A 6,127-nucleotide genomic window follows, 5' to 3' on the forward strand; every position below is an offset into this window, starting at 1 on the left:
TCATCAAACCCTTAGGGTTAACTAATATAATTTATAATTTTTTTTTTTAATGTAGGTTTAGTACCCCTAAAAGTATTTTTTTTTATGACGAGAGAAAAAGTGTGTGTGGGGGGGATACATAGGAAGTTGTGACATTCATACCTTTCACAAAAACATTGATAATGGTTACAAATTTTGGCACGAGGCCAGAAAGCCTGGGGAAGTGGGTAAACTGATTACATCAACCCCAGTGCTCAACTGGTACTCACTTTATTGACCCTTGGAAGGATGAAAAGCAATGTTGACCTCGGTGAAATTTGAACTCAGAACATGAAGACAGATGAAATACCACTAAGCACTTTGTCTGGGGTACTAACGATTCTACCAGCTCACCGACTTCACAAAAGCATTAATAATTATTTCACAGCTTGGGGAGGTGGGGATGAGTTGATTACATCAACCCCAGTGTGTAACTAGTACTTATTTAATCAACCCCAAAAGGATGAACGGCAAAGTCAACCTTGGCGGAATTTGAACTCAGAACATAGTGGCAGACGAAATACCATTAAGCATTTCACCTGGTGTGCTAACGATTCTGCCAACTAGCTGCCTTGACAAAAGAATTAATAATCTTTTCTACTCTAGGCACAAGTCGCAAAATTTGGGGGGAGGGGGCCAGTCGATTAGATCGACCCCAGTATGCAAATGGTACTTAATTTATCAACCCCAAAAGCTTGAAAGGCAAAGTCGACCTTGGTGGAATTTGAACTCAGAGTATGAAGGCACAAAATACCGCTAAGCATCTCGCCCGGTGCACTAACGTTTCTTATTTCTTTACTACCCACAAGGGGCTAAACATAGAGGGGACAAACAAAGGGATTAAGTCGATTACATCGACCCCAGTGTGTAACTGGTACTTAATTTATTGACCCCGAAAGGATGAAAGGCAAAGTCGACCTCAGCAGAATTTGAACTCAGAACGTAACAGCAGACGAAATACCACTAAGCATTTCGCCCGGCATGCTAACATTTCTGCCAGCTCGCTGCCTTGACAAAAGTATTAATAATGCAAATGAAATGTAATCACTTCAAACAAATCAACATAAAGTCACAGACCATAACTCACAGAATTTAACACTCATGGCATAATTACTGAAATACTTGATCCTTAAATATTTTCCTGGCAAACAATTTATTCCTTGTGTCCTTGTAATAGTATGGATTAAACTATCATATATTTAAGCATCCATCTTCTTTATCCAATATTCCTGGAGGTCATCTCCACAGAATCCTATCAGAAGCAACAATCATTACATTTTGCAGTTTGATTCCCAAGCACAAGCATCTGAGACTATGGTTAATAACCAATCATCTCATTCATGGTCAACCCCTAAGCCTCCTGCTGGTTGGTTCAGCTTGAATCTTTCAAGAGATATGATTCTTTCCTGTGGAATTCTAATTACGTCTATAGTATAGGAACTGTGACCTCCCAATGTGGAGAAGTAGTGGCTTGACTTGGAGAGAGACTCCTTGATCTCTAAAGTAAGCACCCTGTCAAGCAATGTTACACCAGAGATTCTTCAGAATGGTTGGAATACATATATACCAACTGTTAAGTTGACAAGTTGGAATGACATCCATCTATCTTCTACCCAAGAATCTAGCAGCAAGATTCTTAAAAAAAATCGCAACATAGAGTCAATAATCCTTTATTATAAATGCTAGGAACCGGAAGTGTTTTGGATTTCAGAATGATTGCATATTTCCATCTACAATATGAGACAACTTAGAGATGGGACCAAATCTAAAACACATTATCCATTTATTTTCAGAAAGCACCATATTTTATATATATATGTATGTATTAGTTTCAATTTACAGAAAACAAAAAACGAAGACAGGTGAAGGAACAAGTAGGTGTATCAGAAGAATGGGAAAGTCCTAGATGTTTTGAGCCTATGTTCTTTGAGAGACAGTGTAAGGATTAATGGCTCAACATGATGAAATGACTGGAAGAAGAGGGTGAGTGAAAGGGAGATAATAACGGTGACCTGGCCAAACTAGGGTGCACATATGTAAGAATGGTGTATGTATGAGGGCGAGCACATGTGAGAGTGTGTGTGTGTGTATATATATATATATATATACACAGTTCTATATTTAAGAGATGAGGAATTATTTACATTAGACAGATATTTCTCCTCATCTTGTTTGTTGTTAACACAACGTTTCGGCTGATATACCCTCCAGCCTTCGTCAACCTTGGGGTTAGTAGCCCGCACTCTTAACCACTACGCCATATGCCCGTGGGCATATGGCGTAGTGGTTAAGAGCGCAGGCTACTAACCCCAAGGTTCCGAGTTCGATTCACGGCAGCGACCTGATTAATAATAGTAATAATAATAATAAATAATAATAGTAACATTGTTAGGAATGAGAACCCAGGTTCGAAATTTCCCCAAGACACCTGACGAAGGCTGGAGGGTATATCAGCCGAAACGTTGTGTTAACAACAAACAAGATGAGGAGAAATATCCGTCAAATGTAAATAATGTAAATATATATATATATATATATATATATAAAATTTACTGTGAGCCAAGTTCAGGCCAGCCAAAGTTTTTGTGTTAGTATCCAACTTTATATGGAAAAGTACCAAATTTGAAACATTTTTTATCATCATTCAACTAGCCAGTCTATGGCACCATTTGAGTGAGTTTTATTTTAAAGTCTCTTTTGCTGAACTGCCAAATTATGGAGACATAAACACACTCCCAAGGCTTTAGCTGACTTGGCTGTAGTAGAAGACACTGGCCCAAACTGCTACGGAGCAGGACTGAACCCCAAAACTACCTAGTTGCAAAGTGAGCTGCTTAACCAGTCATACCTGTGCCTACCTCTCCCTTTCTCTATATATAAACATACAAACACAGTTTTTTTCCATCTCAGAGAAAAAAAATTACATTTAACTTAGAAGAATCTGAATGCTAAAGGATTAAATATATATTGAATTAATCATGCATCACCATGTTGTTCTGAGATCATAATGATGTCATTACTTTATTTTTATAACAGCATTATAGGGTAGGTGTGAGAGGTCAGAATCTAACTGATTTGAACATAAAACAGAGTATTCTGGCTGGATGTGGCCAGTTTAAATGAGCTCGATAAGTGCTTTCTGGTGTTTTACACTTTTGGCACTTCTCTTACTCAAGAATCTCAGGGCCTGAAATTTCAGAGAAGGCCTATCAACTACATGATGTTACATAAGAAGGTTGAAACTAGAATAAATGAACCAGCAGCAGACTGACATTTCTACTATTCAGCTATTGTACCATCAACATTTTAGTCAGCTAACAGAACACACAGATGACCTATAATCAAAAACCATTGTCTACTCTTTCTGGAATAGTGTCCCTTGGACATTATCCAAGACTTAAATATAGTTTGAAGGAAATTTGGCTTTGACACGTAGCAGCTCAACCAAAGAGAGGGCTCATTATTGGCTAAACAGTATACATTAAAGTTTTATATGGTTCTCATCCCAAGTTTGCATTAGCTATTATGCATAGGAATATCTCTTCAAAACATCTCAAGATCAACAATAGCAAATAAAATTCTAAATATACCAATTTATCCTAAAGACGTCTATGATTCTAATGGTATGATATATATATATATATATGTTTTACAGTTCCATTATAGGTTTTTAAATACATCTAATGTTATGACTTGAGCCTGAAAGATTGCTTGGAGACACATAGCATGTTATATAAGTCTGCCAATTTAATTTATCTTAAAGCATGAAACTATTTAGTGGCTCCTTTGTAATTGTGGATATTAAATGAGATATATAAAATGTAATGAACAAATGTTTGCATTTACTGTCAACCATTTATAATTAACCATTGTTGAATGATAAGCTTTGAGAATTGTATGTGAGAGGAAACTGGAGTGTGACTTTCATACTTCTTGCTATTTATATGAATGTATTAACGAAATAAATGGATATAGCTTTAACCAGAAATTCCAGGTTTCAAACTTTTATTGGGGGTTTAATTTTTCCTTACTCGAGGAAACTAGACAGAATTTACCAAATGTACTTAATATGGGCTTTTTACAAGTCAACAGATATAGCAGTTAAGAGTTTGATATAGAGTTACATTTCATGAAATTAATTTCACTCACAATGCATTTAGAAGAATAAAACCCGGATACAAAAAAAAAAAAAAAAAACTACCCCTATAATTAGACCATTAATGTTTGTTGAAATTAACAAAGACTGGCAGAGTCCTTCTTCTCATTCCCTAAAGATGTGAATTCATTCTAACAAAGCAATCATCAATCACACAAGTACTAACCAATGACAAACTATATCATCCTTGTAGTGCCTATTAAAATCTAGGCATGCAGAAATAGCGAGAGTTAAGTGGATAAAGAGCAACATTGGTTGACAACTTTAAAACTATTGACACACATACACAGTAGTTTCAGAATGTCACTTTTCAGGGTACCCTAGGTATTTGTGAATACAATTTTAGCAGGCCATAAACAGAGGACAAACTAACATTGTTTTGCAGTATACACCAAATTGTAACTTTCTTATACCTCTTTTAGGCATATCAATAGTATCAACATGACAGATTCCAATCTGACAGAGGAAATAAATGGAACTTGCAAAATATAGCAATTCCAAGACTGTCAACTTCTTGAATAAAGCTGTCTTATGCTCAGCATTGGGAAAGAGCTAGAGACCTCATGCATGGATGTCATCCATAACCAAGGGAAAGAAACCTTCTCAGCAGTCAGACATCATCAGGACAACCAAACTTGTCCAGCAGAATAAGAACATTACCAACCATTCCAGTGAATCAAATCAGATCCATTGGTGAACGTTCCAAAGTGGCAATCTGATATGTGGTGCACAAAGACACCCTATACAAGTCCTATAAGAAAAGGGCAGTTCATGTCTAGCAAGACTTGAGTGAACTCTGGTTATGCAACTCTACCTTAACCACCAAAACCACATGGTCTTCTAGCTGTTTTGACTACCATATCTGGAGCATTGTTAGAGACAGTAGGCAGGCAGCCAATGGCCCCAAAGCACCGAGGTATCAGCTGTCACTGTAGGAATGGTGGGCAGTTTGTGCAGGAGATGCATGATCCTAGAATGTAGTTACTGCCATGACTACATTAGGGTCAAGGGTAGTTTTGTTAAATGACCTGTTTCTTTGATATACCTGGTTAGACACAGATGCTATTTTTTTGGGAGTATGTTATTTTATTTTCCTGTTTGGTGTCATTCATTTAACTTGCATTTTGTTCTGTTCTTAGTTGTCTGGTTCACTCTATGCATGGTCTCACCACTTCATCAATTCTATGTTTATACTTATTCTGCAAAGAGGGTTAATCCTATTTGAGAACTGAGTTTAAACTTACACAATAAAGCATGCATAAAGTACTTTACACTTCATCGTATTCATTACAAATAAAAGAATCTCCAACAGATTATGGGGATACTTTAAAGAAAAGAAAAAGGAATTTTGTTGTAATAATAGGAGTATAAAAAAGAAAAAAAAACCCCCCAAAAAACAAAAACAAAATGAGGAGTAGCAGCAGTTAAATGTGGTCAAGGCACTGACTGAAGTTTATAATTAATTTTTATCCAATTAAACATACTTTGCTGTGTTTTTAACTCAGAGTCAATCTTCCACTGTTTTCTCCAGAAAATGTAAATGACTCAAAAAACCACAAGTGATTTTTGAAAATCAGTGCCCAAGTGTGTCTCCTCTGGTTTTATACAATCAAGTGAAAGAGATAAGCATTACTCAGGACAGCTTGCCAATCAACTGCAGGAAACTGCAATTCCCAAGTAGACTACTTACAACCAGATGAACTGAGGGCACTGATAAATATACACAATGTAGCAGATTTGAACTTCACATGTTGTATGTTCTGGTAGTCAAATACCATGTCATCCCACTTGCACTTTCTCCAAAACCCCTATGTTCTTCAAAATAAGAAATCGGAGATGTGACAATCATTGTGTTCCCAAAAGCAGAAGCAAATAAATGAAAAGGAAAAAAAACAAACAAAAAAAAAAACAAAAAACAAGCTATAACTATCAATGAAAACAAAACTATTTGGC

The sequence above is a fragment of the Octopus bimaculoides genome, chromosome 14, assembly GCF_046866305.1.
Source record: "Octopus bimaculoides isolate indiv1 chromosome 14, ASM4686630v1, whole genome shotgun sequence".
Taxonomy (NCBI): Eukaryota; Metazoa; Mollusca; class Cephalopoda; order Octopoda; family Octopodidae; genus Octopus; species Octopus bimaculoides.